This window comes from Lepus europaeus, chromosome 18 (assembly GCF_033115175.1).
Source record: "Lepus europaeus isolate LE1 chromosome 18, mLepTim1.pri, whole genome shotgun sequence".
In the NCBI taxonomy this organism is placed as follows: Eukaryota; Metazoa; Chordata; class Mammalia; order Lagomorpha; family Leporidae; genus Lepus; species Lepus europaeus.
In genome coordinates this window covers 66,919,443-66,939,770 of record NC_084844.1, presented here as the reverse complement: position 1 = coordinate 66,939,770, position 20,328 = coordinate 66,919,443, and the positions used below count along the sequence as shown (strand labels likewise).

At 43.5% G+C, this 20,328-nt stretch overlaps 1 protein-coding gene across 2 annotated transcripts in view; it reads right to left on the bottom strand.

The window, feature by feature from the left end:
* LOC133777329 (zinc finger protein 260-like) overlaps nt 1-13,533 on the bottom strand; it is a 67,314-nt gene extending 53,781 nt beyond the window's left edge. Inside the window, exons 1-4 of one of the 2 annotated variants that reach the window (XR_009868522.1) lie at nt 13,449-13,533; nt 11,870-11,949; nt 3,645-3,826; nt 2,216-3,511 (exon numbers count right to left, since the gene is read on the bottom strand). The gene's annotated coding sequence lies outside the window, so the exon portion shown is untranslated. Of the gene's footprint in view, nt 1-2,215; nt 3,512-3,644; nt 3,827-11,869; nt 11,950-13,448 lie in introns of those variants that run through there. The other variant, XM_062216859.1, reaches the window with a different exon arrangement.
* Nucleotides 13,534-20,328: the final 6,795 nt, after the last annotated feature.

Genomic DNA, 20,328 nt, shown 5'->3' with positions numbered 1-20,328 from the left:
GTGGTTTTGAGTCCCAACTAATGTAACATGTTGACTATGTGGAAGAGTACTAAAGTTCTTGTGACTCCATTTCATGCATGCTATTCTTGTGTATTGCTGAACCTGAAATGATGTTTGAATTGTTAAATGGTATATAAAATAGTGAGTGCTTGTGTGTAGAAAACCACAGTGTCTATTACAAGTGCCAAAAACTCTTGAAGGCAGTTAAGCTTTGAAGTGGTCCTTGATTATTTGAATACATTTATTTTGATAAATAATGTCATTGAATACTTACAGTCCAGGTGTGAGCTGATTTGATGTTGATAACTAGAATTATGACCAACATAAGGGGAAGATCTTTGTAGTAGAGAAGAAGTGTGCATTACTGTGTCTGTGCAGGGAGAACTGACAGCCCCAGAGCTGAGATGAGGGTGGCAAGGAAGATGCTCTTTCTAAACCTAAGTCACAGCACATCCTTAGACCCACCCAGGGTAAAAATTTTACCCAGGGTAAAAATTACTAACAGAATCTTTTATTAAACATCAGGGTCTTTGATGAGAATAGAACATTGACCTAAATCCCTTTTTGAGGATTAAGAAACAACTAAATAGAAGTGAACTGTACGGAGACAAACACCAATGTTACATTACTCAACTCTCCACTGCACCAATGAAGGAAGAAGACAAATGGGGAATATGGGCCTTCCTCTTTTCTTTGCTTCCAACTAACATGGGCTTCCAGAAGACATACATGGAAACTGTTCTCTTCGTGGTCAACACAGATCTCAGAATTTCCCTTATTCATTTGCCTTCACTTGCCTAACAGATTTTGATTATGTTACTTTAGGTAATGAGGAAGGCAACAGAAGTGCACTTTTCTCCCTCATTTTTATAACATTTATTTGAAAGGCAGAGTAACAGAGAGGGTGTAGAGACAGACCTTCCATCTACTGGTTCACTCCCCAAATGATCACAATGGCCTGAGCTGAGCCGATCCAAAGCCAGGAGCCAGGAGCTTCTTTCAGGTCTCCCACAGGAATGCAGGGGCTCAAGCACTTGGGCAGTCCTCTGATGCTTTCCCAGGCACATTAGCAGGGAGCTGGATTGAAGTGGATCAGCCAGGACTTGAATCAGTGCCTATATGGCAGTGGCTTCACCCACTGTGCTACAGTGTGGGACCCATATATGTATATATTTCAAAGACTCATTTATTTGAAAGGTAGAGTTAGAGAGGGAGAGGCAGAAGAAGAGAGATCTTTCAACCTCTGGTTCACTCCCCAATTGTCCACAACAGTGGAGGCTGGGCCAAGCCAAAGCCAGGATGTTGAACAGTGCATAATCTCTAAGTATTAAATTGAAAAGGCTGAAGCTGGTACCATGGCATATTGGGTAAAGTCACCACCTGCAGTACTGGCATCCCATATGGGCACTGGTGCATGTCCTAGCTGCTCCGCTTCTAATCTAGCTCCCTGCTAATGTGCCTTGGAAAGCAGCAGAAGATAGCCCAAATACTTGGCTCCTGAATCCATGTGGGAGACCTGAAAGAAGCTCCTGGCTTTGGATCAGCCCAGCTCTAGCTTTTTGCAGGCACTTGGGAGTAAACCAGCAGATGGAATATCTCTTGATGTGTGTCTCTCTGTAACTCCTTCAAAAATAAGCCTTTAAAAAAATAAAGTTTATTGACATGTGCTATGATCCAATCCAGTAAAAATAAGAGAAGCAATAACTATCACTACCTATATTTTTATCTAATCTAAGTATTGTGTAAACTAAAATATACAATACTAGGAGTATACTATCAGTAATTACACTACTGAGGCAGGGGCTGCAGTGCACAGGTTAATCCTCTACCTGCAGTGCTGGCATCCCTTATGGGTGCCAGGTTCTAGTCCTGGTTGCTCCTCTTCTGGTCCAGCTCTCTGCTGTGGCCTAGGAGGGCAGTGGAGGATGGCCCAAGTGCTTGGGCCCCTGCATCCACATGGGAGACCGGGAAGAAGCACCTGGCTTCTGGCTTTGGATCAGTGCAGCTCCAGCCATTGTGGCCATTTGGGGAGTGAACCAATGGAAGGAAGACCTTTCTCTAACTCTACCTGCCAAATAAATAAATAAAATCTTTTTTAAAAGTAATTACCAATACTCAGTGATTATAATTAAAAATTTTAATAACTATATTGATTGTTTTTCTTTTTTTTTTGACAGGGAGAGGTAGACAGAGAGACAAAGAGAAAGATCTTCCTTCCATTGGTTCACCCCCAAATGGCCGCTATGGCCAGCACTATACCAATCCAAAGCCAGGAGCTGGGTACTTCCTCCTGGTCTCCCATGCAGGTGCAGGGCCCAAGGACTTGGACCATCTTCTACTGCTTTCCCAGGCCGTAGCTGAGAGCTGGATTGGAAGTGGAGCAGCCAGGTCTTGAACCGGCACTCATATGGGATGCTGGCACTTCAGGCCAGGGCGTTAATTACTGTGCCACAGTGTGGGCCCCAGTCCTAGCAGTTCTATGTTGTTTAGCATTTCGTCTTCAGTGCCAACTGCTAATAATACAGTAGAGTTGTAGAAGACCTGACAGTCATGCAAACCTTACCACAACCTAGTACTGTGTAGAATAAATCCTTTAAATATAAAGACAATCTTATTTCACAGCGGAGGAAGAACTAGAGGGGTAAAATAAGTTGCTAATGTCACTTAGCTCTTTTGGTACAGAAACAAGGAAGGGTCTCAGCTTTATGCCACTTGCCTCAACTAGATGAGCCTGCAATTTTAAAGACACTCATCTTGGGCTCCTTGAGTTTAAATGAATTTTCCAAGGTTACATGACAAAGAAGCACCAAAGCCAGAAGTAAAAATTATTGCTCTCATCTTTCTCTTCCTTATCCACTATGGAAGTCTGATTTACAGTTGTAAATTATTCTAATATCATTTACAACCAAGAAGCATTATTTTTTGCTAACTTTAACAATGAAACTATTTTTAGCCATTGAGGAATTTATTTTAATGAAAGATATAGACATACTTTTTTGTTTTGTTTTTTTAATTGGAGATGCAAAGAGACAAACAAGTAGACAGAGAAGTGGTATTCACCCTCTAGTTCACTGCTCAAATGTCCACAGTGGCCCGGGCTGGCCCAGGAGCAGGGAACCCCATCATCTGAGCCATCACTTGCTAGCTCTCAGGGTTTGCATTTCCAGGGAGTTGGAGTCAGGGGCTGGAACTGGGAATCAAACCCAGAAACTCCAAAATGAGACACAGGTATCTAAACCACAAGGCTACACCCTGGCTTCCAGACTTGTTTTTTCACGAGTCATCTGAAAATGAAAGTTAATTTGGACCTGAAATCAAAGGCTCTGGAGTCCTCAGGTGTGTGTGTCTATGCATGAGAGTTAGTTGGGTTGCCCAAGCAGAGTCTGCAGTTTAGGGAGAACAGCAGAGTGAAACGTGTGTCAGAGGATGTCAGCACTGGAGAGGTGGCTGTGCTCTAGTCAGAGGCTGAGGAGGACGAGTCCACAGAGAGCAGCAGCACCAAGGGAGTATGCTAGAAGGTAGGGAGAAAAAAGGTTGAAAAACAAATATGTTAAAAAGATTTGTTTATTTATTTGGAAGACAGAGTTATAAAGAAAGAGACAGGGAGGGAGAGGGAGAGATCTCCCATCTGCAGATTCACTCACCAAATGGTCACAATGGCTGGGACTGGGTCAGATCAAAGCTCGGATCTGGAACTCCATCCAAGTCTCCCTCATGGTGGCAGGGACTCAAGAATTTGGGTTGTCTGCTGCTTCTCAGATGCACTGCAGAGAGCTGGATGGGATGTAGCATCACGGGCAATGGATTATCCTAATGCATCACAACACTGGCTCCAACAAATGAAATTAGGTAAAAAAAAATTAGGTAAAAAAATTCAAAATGCCAGGGAAACATCAAATAAAATGTCAGGGATGAGCATCGTGGTCAGCAGATTAAACCACTATTAGGAGGCATATATCATTCTTAAGTGTGAGGATGTGTTTTTTTTTTAACCACTTTTGTACAAGAGAGTACCAAGATGAAAACTGTTCTCCAAGGAGTCTGATCTGATCACCTCACATAGGATAGACAGAGATTAGGAGAAACTGCAAGACAGATTACAAGTACAGAAAAGAGGAAACAAAAACTAGAATGATAGCATGAGGAAGGAATTGTAATCCATGTTTTGCAAGACCTCAAATCAAATATATGTACTGTGTATAGAAAAATAGAAATAAAAGCAAATATGAGAGAGTTTCAAAAAGTTTGTGGAAAATGAAATTAAAAGATTAGCTTATTCAACAAATTTTGAAATCTATGCATGTGAATGGTCTTCAAAAAGTTCATGGAAAATGCCTATTATAAAAAATGGTACATGATTTCAAAATAATTTTTAAAGAAAATATATTTAATTTTTTATTTATTTGAGAGGTAGAGTTACAGAGTGAGAGGGAGAGACAGAGAGAAAGGTCTTCCTTCTGCTGTTTCACTCCCCAGATGGCCGCAATGGCTGTAGCTGTGCCAAATTGAAGCCAGGAGCCAGGTGCTTCTTCCCAGTTTTCCATGTGGGTGCTGGCGCCCAAGTACTTGGACCATTTTCTACTGCTTTCCCAGGCCATAGAAGAGAGCTGGATTGGAAGAGGGGCAGCTGGGACTAGAACTGGCACCCATATGGGATGCCAACGCTGCAGGTGAAGAATTAACTATTTGTTTATTTTTACAAAAGACAGTTACAGGGGGTGAAAAGGGGAGATACAGATCTTTCATTTTCTGGTTCTCTCCCAAAATGACCACAAGAGCCAGGACTGGCCCAGGCTGAAGATGGGAACCAGAAGTCCATCTGAGTCTCCCATAGGGGTGGTAGGGCTCTTCTTCTGCCAAGAGCATTGCAGGAAGCAAAATAGCCAGGACTGCAACTGGCACTCAAATAAGGGATGCTGGCCTCACATGTGGCAGCTTACCCTGCTGTGTCACAAAGATGGTCATTCAAAATAAATTCTTGAGGGTTAAGCCACCTTTTGCAGGGCCAGCATCCTATATGGGTAGCAGTTTGAGTCCTGGCTCCACTTCTGATCCAGCTCCCTGTTAATGTGCCTGGGAAAGCAGTGGAAGACAGTCCAAGCGCTTGGGCCCCTATACCATGTGGGAAACTCAGAAGAAGCTCCTGGCTTCAGCATGGCCATTTGGGGACTGAATCAGCAAATGGAAATCTCTCTGTAACTGTGACTTTCAAATAAATAAATCTTTAAAAAACATCCTTGTGCACTTAAAAGACCTCTTGCAATCCAAGTGCATGGTTACTTGTTCAGCAAATGCTGATTCAGGTGCAAGAAGTGCTGGTATCAGGGATGCCTTGGTAAAGAAGTAGTGGTTTGGAAAGGTCACTTAAGAGGCTTTTATGTAGAATGCAGGCAGTGGTGTGTTAGAGTTTAATAGATAGTTTTGGTTTAAAAATTACATATTGGGGCTGGTGCTGTGGCCTAGAGGGTAAGTAAGGCCAGCAGTGCCAGCATCCCATATAAGCACTGGTTTGAGGCCTGGCTGCTCTGCTTCCAATCCAGCTCTCTACTGAGGCCTAGGAAGGCAGTAGAAGATGGTCCAAGTCTTTGGGCACCTGCACCCAAATGGGAGACCTGGAAAAATCTCCTGGCTCCTAGCTTTGGATCAGCCCAGCTCTGACCATTGTGACCATTTAGGAAATGAGCTAGTGGACAGAAGACCTCTGTCTTTTTCTCTCTGCTTCTCTGTAACTCTGCCTTTCAAATAAAATAAATCCGTAAAAAAAAAAAAAAAAAACTTAAACTAATTATGTATTAACTTCTAACTGGGAGATCAGTAATTAAGTCAAGGTACAGTTAGTCATTTAGACAGGCATCTAGTCAGCCAGTAATGATGACCTTGTTTCATTTCTAAACACAGAAATTATTTTAAATGGCTTTAGAGATATACTTATCAAAATAACATGTGTAGGACTCCCTGGGGCAGCATGGAGGCTGCGGGGGAATGCAGAACACCTGAACCAGTGAGCCCTGAGCAAAGTATTGTGAAGCTGATGTAGGACTCCCAGTCTTTAGATGATAGACACATGGTTCACAAATGGAAACAGAAGAAAACTGCCTGAGTAGCATAGTAATAGGAACAGGCACAGAAACCTGGTGTTCCAGGGCACGGTCCTTTTGGTCCTCTGCCATTACTTCCCCTAAGCAACAGGCAGAGCCTGCAGCCTTCTGCCACCTACCCTCTCCCCACATAAAGGAAGAGTTGGAGGGGCCTATGGAAGTGGTGCATCTTGGGAGGCTGAATCTCCAGAAGAGAGGGCAGAGCAGGTATGGAGCTCACCTGGCAGTGCGTGGGGACAGTTTCCCCACTACTGCATTTTAATGGGGACAGCAAAACCCTTACCATCCCCCCCAACACACATACACTGCAGAGGCTTAATTGGTGAATCCTTCCAGACAACAGTGATTGGGCCAGGAGCTAAACACAGCAACTTCCTCTAGAACTGTGCTGGGGGAACAGTTCCCACTCAGATGGAGGGAATGGGGACAGGCTACACCCCCCCACCAAACACAGGTCAGGTCATAAGGCTCTCACCAGCTAGCAGCTCTCTGGTCTCACCTCCCTAGTCTTTGTAGCTGACAAGCTCTTCCCAACCTTGCTGCCTGGGAGAGATACACTCAGATGTCACTTTCATGGAAAACCTAGGAGTTATTTTTTTTAAGATTTATTTATTTCTTTTAAAGAGTTACACAGAGAGAGAAGGAAAGGCAGAAAGAGGGAGAGGGAGAGAGGGAGAGGCCTTCCATCTGCTGTTTCACTCCCCAGTTGGTTGCAATGGCTGGAGCTGTGCCAATCCAAAGCCAGGAGCCAGAAGCTTCCTCTGGGTCTTCCCACACAGGTGCAGGGGCCCAAGGACTTGGGCCATCTTCTACTGCTTTCCCAGGCCACAGCAGAGAGCTGGATCAGAAGTGGAACAGCCAGGACTAGAACTGCCACCCATATGTGATGCTGGCACTGCAGGCAGTGGCTTTATCCATGACCCCACAGTGCCAGCCCCAACCTAGAAGTTCAAGTTGACATAGTGGACAGCACACTGTGGTCCCCAAGTCTAACATAACCATGGGAAATGCTAATAGATTGTGTCACAGGCTGAGGGAGGTGACAGGCATGCTCTGCTGCAGAGCTGTGATGTAGGGAAGGGGCTCCAGACCAGGAGAAAGGGGACCCTGGGGTTCCCCGCCCTTCCTCTCTCCTCAGTGACCACTCTCCAGAACACCTCTTCTCTGTGGCCACAGACAGCTCTGAAAGCAGTGTCTTGGGGCAGGGAGGGAAGGTTGCAGGGAAGATCTCTGAGTAGTTGGTCCAGAGGGAGCATTCCTCTTAAAACATTACAGTCCTGTCTGCACCCACTCCCCTGGCCTTGATGGCCATTTGTCTATTAATGTCCCACTTCAGATGATACCTCCAACCTTTGCTATTGGACAGGAGGTGATTGGCAAGAAAATTCAACCTACAGTTTTAAAAGATTTATGTATTAGAGAGGACTTCCAATCACTGGCTCACTCCCCAAATGTCTGCAAAGCCAGGGCTGGGCTAGGCTGAAGCTAGGAATTCCATCCTGTTCCCTGACACGGGTGTCAGGAGCTCACATACTTAGGTTATCACCATTGCTTCCCAGGTGCGTTAGCAAGAAGCTCAACTGGAAGCAGAGGTGGGACCTGATTTCAGGTCCTCCAATATGGGCCATGGGCATCCCAAGTGGCAGCTTAACCCACTGTACCATAACACCCTCTACTTTGATATTATTTATTTATTTACATATTTATATGCTTATTTATTTGAGACACAGAAAGAGACCTTCTATCTGCCATTTCACTCTCCAAAGGCCTGAAATATTTAGGTTTGGGCCACACTGAGGCTGGGATCAGAGAACTCAATCTGGTCTCCCCACATCTGCTGCCTCCCAGGTTGCACATTAGCAGGAAGTTGGAATTGCAAGTGTGCCAAGACTTGTGCCAGGCACTTTAATTTGGGATGAAAGTTTCTCAAGAGCCGTCTTAACCACTGGGCCAAGCACTCACCCCCCACCTCAGTTTTTAAAGAAAGACAAGGGATTCCATTCTCTTTCTATTACCCATAAATAAGAGTATGGATAATCTCAATTGCTTGCTCCAAGCCTAATTCCTTTTGCCACAAAGAGAATCAACTTCAGATAATGATAGTGCTGTGAGTCACAGAGCAGAGGTGAAAGGAGCCCATGTTCTCACTGACATCTCCAGCCATGGAATTTGTCGAGCCCAGGACCATTGTGTCTGACTCTCCTCATTGTTCAAGCTGGCTGGAGATGGGCTTTTAGTGACCTGAACTCAAAAACATCCCAGTGAAAACACCATGTACTCTCTACAAGATGTTTGTGAGAAGGATTTTGAACTAAACTATCCACGGTCACCTAATAGGCCACTAAAGAGTTGGACTCATAATTTTGTCTTAGTACAAGGTGTCCTAACTGAGGACAAAGCCACCAGGATTTCCTCTGTTTGATTCGTCTTACATTTGAGGAATTTACTACAGTGCCTAAAAAGGGGTGCAGGAACCTCAGTTTTCCCACTCAGCTGTGTGGCCCTGAGAAAGGTATTTAGATTCTATGGGCTCCACTTTCTCACCTGCCCATGGAGAGTATCACAGTGCTTGTTTAGAGGGTTATTGTCGGTATCAAAGGAATAAAATGACTCATGTGTTTTAGAGTTTATTCCAGCTATGAGTAGCACACAAAGTAAATATTTAAAAGTGTAGCTTAGGGGCCAGCATTGTGGTATAGTGGGTTAAATCATAGCCTATGATAGGCATCCCATAGGGTGACAGTTCTAGTCTTGGCTGCTCCACTTCTGCTGGAGCTCCCTGCTAATACACCTGGGAAAGCAGTGCATAATCCAAGTACTCAGGTCCCTGCACCCAGGTGGGAGGCCTGGATGAAGCTGCTAGCTCACAGTTTCAGCCTAAGTCCTAGTGGCTGCAGCTATTTGAGGAGTGAACCAGCAGATGGAGGATACCTCTCTCTGACTTTTCTTTCTCTGTAACTCTGCCTTTTAAATAAATAATGTCTAAAAAATAAAACCACCTGTAGCTTAACACTTCTCTCACATATAAGGATTCAAAGATATTCATTCCAGGAGGGGCTCCTTTGCCTTGTTGCCTCATCCATAAGGTTCCCTCATGGGACCAAATGGTTCCTGCAGCTCCAGTCACCTGCTCTCCATCCCATCCAGAAGGACAATAGAATATTTCCTTGGGTCAGGCATTTCACCTCGCAGATAAGATGCACCTTTCCCATATCAGAGTGGCTAGCTTTGACTCCTGGCTGCAGCTGCCAATTCCACCTTCCTGGTAATGTTCACCCAGGGAGTTACCAGTGATGACTCAAGTCATTGGGTCCCTGTCATCCCCATGGGAGAAATGGATTGGGTTATTTGCTCCTGATTTAGGACTAGTCCCGTCCCAGCCCTTGTAGACACTTGAAAAGTGAACCAGCAGATGGGAGCTTTCTCCATGTCTACCTGTCTCCTTCTCTTTGCCTCTCAAATAAATAAAATTTTTAAAATACATTTCCTGGGAGTCACACATCATGGCAGCAGATGTGCCCAACAGAAAAAAATCAAGGAATCTGTTATGGGAGATGGGGAGGAAGTATCTAGCTTCTGCTGCCCCTGCAGAGGATGAGCCCAGTGATGTGGAATGGAGGTAGTATCCATACAGGGCAGGTGTTCTCTTTAAAAATCTCCACTCAGCCCAACGCTCAGTCCCCAGTCCTCTGTCAAAATCTCATCATGTCCTTTAGGCTCATCAAGCATCCATTTATGCTGTAACTGAGCTAACATACTGTATAGACACACAAAATCTGGGTACTTTCACTATGAAGCCATGGTTGCCAAGTCACTGCCTATGAAGCTGCACCTGGTTCACAGGAAGCACTCAGCGAATCTTTGAAATTACTATCCTTGTAGTTAAAGAACTAGTTTCAGGCTAGCACTGTGGCATAGTGGGTAAAACCACCGCCTGCAGTGCCGGCGTCCCATAAGAACAGCAGTTTGAGTCCTGTCTGCTCCACTTCCAATCCAGCTCTCTGCTATGGCCTGAGAAAGCAGTAGAAGACAGAGCAAGTCCTTGGGTCCCTGCACCAATGTGGGAGACCTAGATGAAGCTCTGGACATTGTGGCCATGTGAGGAGTGAACCATTAAATGTAATACCTCTCTCTCTGCCTCTGCCTTTGAAACAAATGAAATAAATCTTAAAAAAAAAAAAAAAAAAAAACTAGTTTATCAGGATCAGGAGGAATGGAGCTTGAATTCCTCCTGTACCAGTTATCAGCTGTGTGACCCTTGACAAGTCCTTAAACCACTCTATGTAGCAGCCCTGCTTATGTGTTTGAGAGCTGCATTTAGCTAGTTGCTTCAGGCATTCCTTTCTAAACTCAACATTTGTTTATAAATTTGACTTTTCTGTAACAAGTCTTGTAGGTCACAGTACTGTGATGTTCTTGTCACTACCTGAGAAAATGTTTCTCAACCTTATTCTTTTGTGTTCTGATACAAAGAACATGTCTTGGCAAGTAGTTGAGGCTCCAATAAACCAGAGGGATGCTCAGACAAAATAACAAACAGCCTAAAAAATATGCAAAACAGCTTAATCTAAATGTGCTCATCTTCCTTGGAGAGGTAAGGCAGCTAACTTTTATGATCATATGGCTTGGAAACATAAAAATAACTTTTTCATAAAAGGCCAAATCCATGTAACATGAAATAGAGAAGATGGTAGACAGATAATTTAGGTTTGTTGTTGTATGCATAGTTATATGGTAATCCAATCTAAGTATGAATAAGATATGATTGAATGGGTTCAGTCAATTCATTTTTTATAATGAAAAGTTTAAGGATAGATCAATGTTTCCAGTAAAATCATGTCTGCTTTTGTTAGAATGAGAATGGAAGGGAGAGAGGGGAAGGAGAAAGAAATAGTGTCTGTATTTGTAGGAAGCTTGGGAATCACAGCTCCAGTGAAGGAGTGAGAGTCCAGTCTTGGTGTTGTAGAGGAAGGTGCATTTCCCTCTCCCGTGTCCTCCATTCAACCCATGGGAGAAGAAGCTGAGTGCAATTAGAACATATCTGATTGTCTTCTAGAGTTTGCTCTGAAGTTATCGAAGTTGCTCCTTGCCCCTTTCCATGATTAATGGCTCATCAGGTGAAGACTAATTAGCAACGTGGTGAGTAGGTGCTCTCCTTTGGGAGATGCAATTTTCCCTACAACATGCATTGCCAGCAAGTTATCTAAGCATTAATCAAAACCTAAGTAGGAATAACAACAAAGTACTCACAAAAAAGTGTCCAATAAATCCAAGCTTGTAAAGTTACTCAGACGTCTAAGTATACAATCCTATGCAAGGGCCCCCTGATCAAAAGAACATATCTCATTCCCTTGTCACAGCTCTAACATTCTGTTTCTTATTTGTTATTGTGGCCCAGGTAAATGGAGTCTTACAGTAACATGCAAGCATTAGCAATATAAGATTGGCATTTCACAAAGAACAGCTCAGGGAGAACAGAATTTATACATCCAGAGTCTAGAACCCAAAAGGTTTTACAAGACCCAAGATGTTAGCAGTAAACGAAAGGCCTGGGGAAAGTGTTCTGAATGCATTACAGTTGGCAATGAAGTTTTTGTGTAGAAATAACAGCAAACCTATTTCAAATGGCTGAAATGTTAACACCAGAAAAAAAGAGAACTTCGAAAACTTTTTGCATGCATACAGAAACACAGAAAACACATTCAAAATCAAGATCTTGCACTGTATACCCTGAAACTCTTTACCAATGCAAACATGAAGATGAACTGTACCTGTTTCTTCGTGAAGAATCAAGAAGGCAGGAATGTCTGTTGCTCAACAACCTACATCCACACCTGAGCAGTTTCTGGACCTGTAGGGAAGATGTTTTAGAAAGGGAAATATGTGATCAATGCCATATTTCTGACACCCCCGCCTTCCTTATAAGCACAGAAGCCATCATTTACTTCCCCTCAAAGTACTTGTCTTCCCCAGACACAACTGATAGCATTTGTTTCCTATTCTTTTGTCAAAAAAAGAGGCACCAGATTTCAAGATTTTGTTTTATAAGTCTATACCTAGAGCCCTCAGCGCCTGGGTTATTTTTGCTCAATTCCATGCAATTTGTGTTTACAGTTCTGGTGCATGGGAAATGTTGCCAAATTAGCATCAACAACATACTATCTTTTTTTTAACTTTTATTTAATAAATATAAATTTCCAAAGTACAGCTTATGGATTACAATGGCTTCCACTCCCCATAACTTCCCTCCCACCCACAACCCTCCCCTTTCCCGGTCCCTCTCCCGTTCCATTCACATCAAGATTCATTTTCAATTCTCTTTATATACAGAAGATCAGTTTAGTATATATTAAGTAAAGATTTCAACAGTTTGCCTCCACATAGCAACACAAAGTGAAAAAATACTGTTGGAGTACAAGTTATAGCATGAAATAACAGTGTACAGCACATTAAAGACAGAGATCCTACATGATATTTTTTAAAAATTGATTAATTTTGTATACAATTTCCAATTTAACACCAGGTTTTTTTTTTTCATTTTCAATTATCTTTATATACAGAAGATCGATTCAGTATATGATAAGTAAAGATTTCATCAGTTTGCACCCACACAGACACACAAAGTGTAAAAATACTGTTTCAGTACTAGTTATAGCATCACTTCACATTGGACAACAAATTAAGGACGGATCCCACATGACACATAAGTACACAGTGACTCCTAAAATGTTTATTTTATTTATTTGAAAGAGTTACAGAGAAGGTACAGACAGAGAAAGAGGTCTTCCATTCACTGGTTCACTCCCCAGATGACTGCAACAGCCAGAGCTGCGCTGATCCGAAGCCAGGAGCAAAGAGCTTCCTGCGGGTCTCCCACATGGGTGCAGGGGCCCAAGGACTTGCGCCATCTACTACTGCTATCTCAGGCCATAGCAGAGAGCTGGATTGGAAGAGGAGCAGCCGGGACTAGAACTGGCACCCATATGGGATGCCAGCGCTTCAGGCCAGGGCTTTGACCCGCTGCACCACAGCACCAGCCCCAAAATATTTTCTAAATCAGAAAGACTTGACTGGAATAATGATCGTGTTTCTTTTCATTGTTTTTCTCCACACGACCTGGGGGGGAGGCGGACTGCATGCACGGAGACGTAGGGAGGCTCTGGAGGGAGCCAAGGCCGCTGGTGCAGGTATGGGGCCTGTCGCCCCTGTCCAGAGCCGGCCCAGCCCACAGCGGTGGGGTCCGCGGATGGAAGAGCTCAGGTGGGGGAAGTCCAGGTCCCTCTGTAGCTGGTTCTGACAGGATCCATCCGCCCACCGCCCCTTCTGGGAAACCTGGCCCCACACACTCACCACTTCCCGCTCACGAAGCCTCCGGCTTCCTCTTCTCAGAGCAGAGAAGGCCGAGCCACCACGGAGACGCTCTTCCCGCTGTACTCTGGACACCACTAGGACACAGGGATCTCGCGAGATGATGAAGTGCTCCACCGCCCTCACCGGGGGGCCCCTGATTGGACAGCTGCAAAGCCAACGGGCATGAGGGGCGTCACAAAGACCATAGCCAATCAGCACGCTCGCTGGCTCAGTGGGCGTGGGGAGGTTGTTGCCAAGCAACCGGAGTGCTGGACTGGTTTGGGTGCCTGATTTCCAGGCGGGGTCACTGTGGCCTCAGGGCTCTCAGGACTTGCAGAGTTCCTGAGCTGCAGAAGCTGCTCAAGGTGAGTCACTGCTAACCGCGGATCATCGACTTCTGATCTTGTGTTTCTTCATATCCCGAACGATTTCTCCTTTGGGAAGTTTCTGTGATGTTTCTTTGAACAATGTTTAAAGATATTGCGTGGTTAATCCTCTTGGTCCATTTCTCTTGTAGATAACGTGTTTTCTAGTCTGTCTTTTGTCTTTTTAATATTTCCTATGTGTTTCTTGCTGTTAATAATATTTTAAAAAGGCTTATATTTGAAAGGCAGAGTTACAGAGAGAGAGAGATAGGGAAAAAGAGAACGGTCTTCCATCTGCTGGTTCACACTCCAGATGGCCACAAAGGTCAGAGCTGCACCAATCTGAAGCCAGAAGCCAGGAGCTTCTTCCAGGTCTCCCACGCAGGAGCAGGGGCCCAAGGACTTGGGCCATCCTCCACTGCTTTCCCCGGCCACAGCAGAGAGCTGGGTCAGAGTGGAGCAGCTGGGACTCGAACCGGCGCCCACATGCGATGCCCCGGTCATGACATTTTACCCAGTCATCTCGATACCCTCACTTGTCAGTTGTATGTAGTTCGGGATGACATTGTATTGTTGTATGTAATGGTGTCATCTGGGTACATTGACAGAGTTCCTGGTTTATTTAGGGTTGGTGCTTGCTCTTTTTTGTTGTTGGATTTCCCTGTTAAGAGAGATGGGGGAGAAGGCAGGCATGGCTAGGTCTGTTCCCAGGGGAAAAGCTTTCACTGACCTTGTGTTAAGTAGTTTGCTGTAGGTCCATTTTAAACTATCTTGATCTCATACAGGAAGTCTCTCTTTTTTGAAGTTTTGCCAGAAGTTGATTTTTTTTTTCCATCTGGATACTGAATTTTGTTAAATGCTTTAACACTTAATCTAAATGATCATGTAATTATCTCACATTTTCAACCTACCTGGATGATTTACAAGGTTTGTTTGACAGTGTTGAATGCCCTTTACTTTTTAATGTGTTTCACTTGTTATTGACCTACAATATTTTTCTATATGGTTGAATTCATATAATTTTTTGTTCAAGATATCACCTGTTTATGAAACAGAAGCTCATTAATTTCATAACCTGATGTTGTTGGCATTATATATATATATATATATAAAACACTGACTTCCCAAAAGTAATTCAAATATATTCTCTGTTTTTTTCTACTTGGAAAGAATTTGGGAAATTTAATTTTTTTCTTTCTTAAAGGTTTAGAATATTCCGTATGTTTGGGCCCAAAATTTTACTTGTGGGACTTTTGGTTGGTTGGCTTTTCAAAAATTTGATCATCTAACTTAATTATGTAGAAGTTTTTCTGTTTCATGCTATATTTGTGATTTGGGAGACTGATTTTCAAAATGTAACAGATTTTGAACTCTGGAGTAAAATTTTTACTTCTAAGAATTTAACAATATCCTCTTAGTGTCTTGCTAAGTTCTGTATGTTCTATAAAGAATGGCCCTGTGTTAATTTCCTGAAATTGGTTATTGGCTTAATAATTTTCTTAACTTTTAAAATATGGTTTTCCTTACATGTTTCTGTAGTACTTTTGTGACTAGAAACATTTCATTGATGTCTGTTGCATCTGTGTCCTGCCTTTATTTAAATATTCTTTCAGCATTTTTCCTCTTTAATTCTTGAGAAGGTAGCTGAGATTTCAGTGTCCTAACATATTCACTTAAGGATTTGCATTTTCTCTAAGCACTCTATCCATATCCCCTTAATTTTCTCATATATTTGCAAACCCTGTAAGTTCAGACCCTGTCTGCCCCAGTGTCTCCATCCCCATGAGCCTGCAACCATACCAGGCTTCATATATCTTCTTTCCTGTGCCGGAAACCCCATGTGTTTTCTCCAGTGTCACTCTTCATATAACTGTGACCTCCCGTCACTGTTTTATGTTGCATCCTAAATCTACATGCTTATATATTCTAGAATTGAAGGAATTATAGGATTAAGATTAAATATGATTTAGACTAAAATAAATGCTTTGATGCTTTCACCTACATCTTATTTTCTGGATTCTTCATTGCAAGGAAACAGGTTTATAGTGCAATGATTTCTTCCAGACTGAAGAAAGAGACTAGTATTTAGAAATGACATTGGAACATTTAATCATGCCATAAATACGGAAATGATTAGATTAATGGAGAGAATTCAAAAGGATACAGAAACCAGCTTGAATGGCTACCAATGGTCAAATACAGGAGTCAAGTATTTAAATAGTAGCACATTTTAATTTGTTGAGTAAAATAAAATGCTATTAGCTTCTATTGTTATAAAAGTGAATAAATAGTTGGAGGAGAAGGGAACACTTTTATTAAAGTAAGACTACCACTGTTATCAGGTTAAACTGCTGCCTGCAATGCAGCATCCCATATGAATACAGATGGAAATCTTGGCTGCTCCACTTCTAATCAAGCTCCCTAATGGTGTGCCTGGGAATGCAGTGGAATGGCCATCTACATGGGCCTCTGCACTCATGTGACAGACCCAGATGAAGCTCCTGGCTTCTGGTTATGGCCTCACTCAGCCCTGGCTTTTGTGGCCATTTGAAGAGTGAAGCAGCAGTTGGAAGACTCCACTTACTTTTAGATAAGGTAAATCAATCTTTAAAAAAATAAATTATAATAACAACCAATTAATACTAACAAAATAATGGGAACTGTAAAAACAGCCAGTTAGAAAACATGCTAGTAATAACAGAGCCAGACAATAATTATCAATAAATACTAAAATGGATGGCTGAAATTTTCCTAATAATTTAATTACAGTTTCAAAGTATTTCACCACTATTTATTACAAATAGACAACTACCAATTCCACAGTAGAGAAACATGATAGGTATCACCTTAAGAAATTATGAAATTAACATCTCCAAAGAAAGAGCAAGTCAACATCATGTATCTCCTGATCCAATGTGCTGAGAAGGACACAATATCACTTATGGGGTAGTTCTGACACAAAATCACAACCTGAATGTGGTGTGGAGAATCATAAGGCAAATCCAAGTTAACTGGCTTATCCAGTTAATGAAAGAAAAAGAAAGACAACAATTCTTGGTAACTAAATTCAATGTGTGATGCTAAATGGGAACAGGAGTGGTACATAGAAGAGAGTAAACTGCTGTAAAGGACATTACTGGATTGAGTGGAAAACTCAGATATAGAGTTTCGGGATAAGTAACACTATTATCAAACTGTTATAGTTTCTTAATTACTGTATTATGAATTGAGAATACTCTCATTCTTAGAAAATATTATATAGTGAACAGTTGAAGGGGAAAGTGGCAAAAACTTTGCAATTCACTTCCAAACAATAGAGATAAAACAAGTATAGTGTGTGTTTGTGTGTGATGCGCCTGTAGAGAGAACAAGCAATTTCAGGGATTAACTTGTAAATCTAGGTAATGGGTAACCAAGAACACTTGATACTATTCTTATAATTTCTTAAAGTTTCATGAAAATTTAAAAGTTACAGAAACAATGCACACTGCTAAATCATTCTCATGTTAAATTTTATGAAACTAAATGGAAATACATACTAGATAAAAATGAATTGAAAATGAGAACAATATATATCAAAAATTGAAAAAAGAAATGATTAATAAAATAATTATAAAATTAAACAATTCTAAATAAAGAAAACCAGGACCAGTGCTGTGGCATAAAATGTTTCACTGCCACTTGAAGTGTGAGCATCCCTAATGAGTGCTGATTCATGACCTGGCTGCTTCACTTCTGATCCACTCCTTGATAATGTGCCTGAGAAGGCAGCCCAAGTCCTTGGGCCACTGCCACCCAAGTAGCAGACCTGCAAGAAGCTTGCCTGGCCCAGCCACAGCCATTGCAGAATGCAGCTTTACCTGCTATGCCACAGTGCCAGCCCTCCATTGTTTATCTTTTATTTCTATGTCATATATACATCAATGATGTTGTAGTGTAAGCCAATCTTAGTACAGAGAACAAAAGCCCAATATGGTTAACTTTTTCATTGTGTCTTCATCAACTGGATGAAAATTCTGTAAATTTTCTTTTTTTGAAAGATTTTATTTATTTATTTGAGAGGTAGAGTTGCAGACCATGAGAGGGAGTGACAGAGATAAAGGTCTTCCATCCACAGGTTTACTCCCCAAATGACCGCAATGGCTGGGTTGAGCTGATTCAAAGCCAGGAACCAGGAGCTTCTTCCAGGACTCCTATGTGGGTGCAGGAGCCCAAGCACTTGGGCCATCTTCTACTGCTTTACCAGGCCATCAGCAGGGAGCTGGGTTGGAATTGGAGCAGCTGGGACTCGAACTTGTACCCATACAGGATGCTGGCACCTCAGGCCTAGTGCCAAACCCTAGAGTCTAATTTTTAAAAGGTGAGAGAAGCTGGTGTGTAAGGGTACCCTCCACATAATGTCCACCATAGCACATGTGGAACAGGTGAAGTCATGGAGACTGGAAAAGACCAGGAGTTTCCAGGGTTGCACTGGCAGAGCCCAGGGGGTGCCCAGATCAGTGATGCCATCCTCCTCTGTGGTCCTGTATGAGTACACCTGTTGCTGCTTGCTTTTCAAAGCTGATAGGGCATGCAGCACCAAGCAGGATGTGCAGATGGACCATGGAGATGGCCATTATCAGGTCTGGGTGCTGGCTTAGCAGCAGCAGCAGCAGCAAGCGTACACTCTTAAGACAACTGGGAAACTGGGCAGGTGCAAACACCCCTTTTTACTCAATTTTTAAGCCTCTGGAAGTTGCTGGGGAAGTTTGTTAATTTCAAAGAACAACATAATGAAGCCTGTTGAGTCTGTTGAGCCCAGGGTGCCAGGTGCACATTGCTGGTGATGCTGCCATTCTACATGAGCTCTTTCAGGAGTGAAACATAGCCTCCAGCAGTTCCTGAAGGACCCAAATCCCCGCTGGGCCCTTTAGATTGCGACCCCAGACTCAACAATCCTCAGACCAGACGATGCAAATGCAAGAGGCGGCTTTATTTCACGAGCACTCGCGGACGCCGTCTCCAGACCCAACTCAATGGGAGGCAGGAGAGAGGCGTGCGTAGTAGTGTCTGGGGGGCGCTTATATACCTGGGAGATAGCAGAAGCGGGGGATACAGAAGCAGAAAAAAGCATGGTTACAGGGTTTCAATAAGACAATGAGGTGGGGGCATGCAGAAAATACCTTGCATACTTTTGCCATCTGCCGGGACCCACAGATAAGGGGCGGTTGGGTGCTTCCCATGCCTTTATCTGGCGCCGTTATCTCAAATCGCAGCTGCCTGCCCTTGACTTATGGTTTCGGCCCAATTTCCAGGAAATGTTTTACTAGAGTTCCCTAAGATGGTGCTGGGGTAGTTAAAATGGCGTGACCATTGTCAGGGTTGTTCATTCCTATGGAAGCAGCCAGAGGGGCTGCTGTTCCAGGGCTCTCCATGTGGCCAGCTCACCCCATGGAGCTCAAATTTCCTCCATTCGGAGCATCCATTTCCCTCTGCACCATGCCCAATTGTGGCAGCCTCACCACTCCACAGACTCCCTGTTCTCTGCAGGTGTCTCAGTCAGAGGACAGCATGGCTCACTGTCCTGCTTTGGGTGTGGTCTAGGCCAGCAGCCACACTTGAACAAGATCATGTCATTAGAGGAGACTGTGTCCTTCCCTGTGTTGTGTGTGTGTGTGTGGGGGGGGGGGGAGGCTGAGTGATGACCGCAGCAGACAGCGGACATCACTGAATACGGGGATGACTCCTGTGGGCAAGGCAGCTGGGGACAGCATAGGCAGTGTGGAGCAGGTCTCAGGACACCAGTGCATTTACAGATCAAAGACAGACGAGAACCAAATACTCCCTGGTGCAGCATGCAAGACACTTTCTGCTTGGGATTTAGGTGTCCACAGGTTACCTGTGCTCATTGTGCCTTTAACACATGGACACCCTGTGACTGGAATTGAGTTAGGGGATCTCACACTCCATGGGTGTGGTGGTCTGTGTGCTCTCACACACAAAGCTTACTTTACTGACTCAAAATCATCGATAAAATCACGCAATCCACATCCGCTGAAGACTGGATGAGCTTTCCTTCCCTTTCCTTTGCCATAAGTGAAGGCTGTCTCACTGTCATTCCAGCACAGAGGCCCCAGTCTGGTCTCCCTGTAAGGTGTTCTTGGGCTCCATGCCCCTCACCATGATAGGGAGCTCTGGGGGGGGGGGGGGAGGCTGAGACCTGGCACTGTTAGGTAGGAAGTCAGTTATGAGCTTATGTGTGTGTGACAGGCCTAAAGAGAAGACATCTATATGCATCTGCATCTCAAAGTCATCCTAACAATGTTTCAGGGGAAGCCCAGATTTCGCATCCTGCCTGCCCTGCCCCCTCCTACCTGATAACCTGCCAGGTGGAGGCCCTCACCCCTCCTGCTTCCTGCCTGATAAATCTTCCACAATCTCCCAGGTGCAGCCCAGTATCTGCATCTCAAACACCCTGCTCCCTTCCTCAGGTCTGATAACATTTGCATCCATAAAGTCCTTTGTTTCAGACCTTC